The sequence below is a fragment of the Dasypus novemcinctus genome, chromosome 23, assembly GCF_030445035.2.
Source record: "Dasypus novemcinctus isolate mDasNov1 chromosome 23, mDasNov1.1.hap2, whole genome shotgun sequence".
Taxonomy (NCBI): domain Eukaryota; kingdom Metazoa; phylum Chordata; class Mammalia; order Cingulata; family Dasypodidae; genus Dasypus; species Dasypus novemcinctus.
Genome location: NC_080695.1, coordinates 49,273,888 through 49,277,352, shown reverse-complemented (window position 1 = coordinate 49,277,352; position 3,465 = coordinate 49,273,888). Strand labels below are relative to the sequence as shown.

General features: G+C 37.5%; 1 pseudogene; it reads right to left on the bottom strand.

The window, feature by feature from the left end:
* Positions 1-524: 524 nt before the first annotated feature.
* Positions 525-1,892, bottom strand: LOC131275545 (heterogeneous nuclear ribonucleoprotein R pseudogene; annotated as a pseudogene).
* Positions 1,893-3,465: the final 1,573 nt, after the last annotated feature.

The window sequence follows — 3,465 nt, the reverse complement described above, 5'->3', positions numbered from 1 at the left end:
TTTTGTTTTGAATAGATTTTTGAGTTTTATTGAAATCTTACATGAACAAGAAATTGGAAATACAATCACATCAAAGAACAAATTGTCACGGCTTTGACGTTTAAGCAAACAAATTTTGTAGGGCAGATTTCAAAAAAGTGTGAAGTTATAACAATTTAAAAACACAGTTAACCTACTTCTAGGAATGCAAAACATACAATCATAGGTTATTTTCAATACAAGAAAACTTAAATTTGTCTGCTTTAATTTTTTAAAACTACTAAGACAAAGCACTAGAGCTTGTACTTTTATTTACAGCATACTCCATACTCCTATGTAATCTATCCCAAATCCAAAAAAATGAAACTGTCCAAAACCAAAGGTTCTGCAAAATCATGATTTAACAGTGTGCCCAGCTTGTTTTGAAGCTAAAATGAAGCCTGAAACAATAAAAGCATTGTAACTCCCAGAATAAGGGAACTCTGCAAGCCCAATAATGTCCAAGAGCATTTATGAAAAGAGGAAAAATAATAAAAAGACGAGTATATACACAATAGTGATTCTTCAGCTCAATACAAATGGCAGCAAATTGCTACTTAAAGATGAAACAGTTAAGCCAATTTTTTTTTTGAAGAATGTAGATCTAGAGCCAATCGTTATCTTGCCAATATCATTTTCAAGCCCTCACTTGTCTATTTCCACTGTTGCCCATAAGTATCCTGATAAAATTCCTGGTTGTCGTTATTGTAACCATAGTTACCAGAATAGTCACCACCTTGCTGAAGCGGTTGCTGAGCGATGGGCTGGGAACCCCAGTTCTGTTGGTTGTTGGTCTGACGACGCTTGGAATCAGGCTGGTTGTACCCATCAGCCTTTCTCTTGCCTCCTACATTGCCCCCAAAATTGCCCCGAGCTCCACAGGAACCACGGCCTCTCTGCTGTTGTGCAGGACCCCCTCTGCCACCCCTAGAGCGTCTTGGTGGTCCCAAAGGTGCCCCCCTTTGAGAATAGCCAGCTCTACCTCTTGGAGGTGGTGTTCCCCGCCCCTTTGGTAGAGGTGGAGCACCTCGCCCTCCCCTTCCTCCTCCTCTTCCTCTTACTGCATAGCCATCATCATAGCCATAGTAGGGATCTTCATAGCCTCCACGATAGTCGTGATAATCATAACCATAGTAATCATCATAGTAATCTTCGTAGCCATAGTAATCTGGAGGGTAGCCATATCCACCTCTCCCCCCACGACGACCCCGACCTCTAATTGGAGGTGGCATGCGAGGAGGAGGGTGATAGTAATAATCTTCATACGCAGTGCTTCTGGAGGCCTGTCTAGCAGCTTGGCGCTCTTTCCTTTTCTTGTCTGGTGACTTGGCTAAGACTATTTCATTTTCTTCCCCTTCTATTTCTTTCCCATTCATTTCATCCATGGCCTTAACAGTTGCTCCTCTGCCTTCAAAATGAACAAATGCATAATCTTTCAACTTCTTCACTCTTTCAAGTTTTCCAAATTCGGAAAATGACTTCTCCAATATTTCTTCTGTCACTGTAGTAGCCAAATTTCTCACAAATAAAACTTTCACCTTAGCCATGACTTCTGGATCTGGTTCTTCCACAGGGTCAGCCCATTCAACTGTAACTACATTTCCCCAGACTTTTACTTTTCCACTCATCAGCCGGCGTCTGGCTTGTGCTGCTGACTTGTGATCCTCATATTCAAGGAAGCAGAACCCCCGATTCTTCTTTTTGTCATCGGGTTGATGATAGAGAATAACGTCCACCAAACCCTCTGTGACTTTACTGAACTCTTCCAGAATGTTTTCTTTAGTCTTATTCTTCGGAATTGATCCTACAAATTGCCTGTTGTTTGCCAAGTAACATGATTTTAATAACAATTTTCTATTGGCTGATTTAAACATCCCCCTGAAAAAATTAATGTAAAGTATATCATATTCCCAACCTTTTTATCAAAAATTGATGAACGATTGTCATATAAAAATCATTTCTGTACTTTATAGAAAATCTTTGTTTGATGACTACTTCCCTCACAAGTGACAAATATCATGTAGAAAATAGAGCCTAAAGTGCCTACAACTGAAAGCAGGAGGATTGCATCCAGTATCCATGTGGAATCTAAGCCACCTCTTGACATAGATGTGGAATGGACACAACCAAGCCAAGGTCCACAAGAAGGAGGAATACAGTAAGGATTAGAGTGGACTTAATGATATTCTATTCATGAACTATTGTGGGTAATAATCGAGAAAATGTGGCATTGGTGTGGAAAAAGTGGCCATGGTGGCTGCTGGGTGCAGGGAATGGGAGGAAGAGATGAGATGTGGAGGCATTTTCGGGACTTGGAGTTGTCCTGGGTAGTGCTGCAGGGACAATTGCCAGACATTGTATGCCCTCCCATGGCCCCCTGGATGGAACGTGGGAGAGTATGGGCTATGGTGTGGAACATGGAACATGGGGTGCAGCGATGCCCAGAGATGTACTCACCAGATGCAATGGATGTGTCATGATGATGGGGAAGAGTGTTACTGTGGGGGGAGTGGTGGGGTGGGGGTGGTAGGGGTGAAAGGGGACCTCATATTTTTTGAATGTAATATTTTTTAAAAAATGAATAAATTGAGTAGAATTTGAAAAAAAAGTTTACTTAATTGCTATTTCCTTTTTTAAAAAGATTTATGGAAATACATTTTATTTAATGTTTTTGCTTTTATTGTCAGAAGATGAAGCTAAATTTAATGTTTAATAATCTAGGTGGCTAGAAATATTTATATCCTTTTCTTCAGTTTGGCTGTCTTTTTTAAACTTTTATTTCTTTTAAATAATTGTATTTTTGTATACATAATATTTATTTTAAGATGCAGCAAATACTTTTTGGAAAGCAAACTGATTATCAAGTTTTTTAAAAGTCTAGATAATCATTTTGTTAATCATTTAACTATATACCTTTTGAATAAGATCTTATCTATTCATGATATATAATATTTGTTTACCACATATCTACCAATTACACAAATGCATATGGGAAAGGCTTAATCAGTTTTAAGAAACTTGTACTTTGCATATTAATACTATATTTCAGAATGCTCTGACTAAATATCTGCAAAATTTTTGAATTGTGAATGAAATCAGCTATAAAATATTTCTTATGTTTGATAATGGTAAGAAATCATTTTAACTAATTACAGTAATTACAAATTATAAACATGCTAAAAATGTGGAAAATGTTTTTCATTTAATCCTACCTTGTAAAGGAATAGCATTTAATACAAACAAGTAATATTTACTTTCTTTCTAATTTTCTCTTTTCTCTCACATCTACAAATCATTGATTCATATTTTTCTTTCCTTAGATTAAATGTAAATCTGCTACTACAATATTTTTTACTTTTCTTTACCTTTTCTTTTTTTCCTTTCCTTTCCCTTCTTCCCTCCCTCCCCTCCTCTCCTACTCCTCCCTCCTTTCCTCCCACTCTCCTT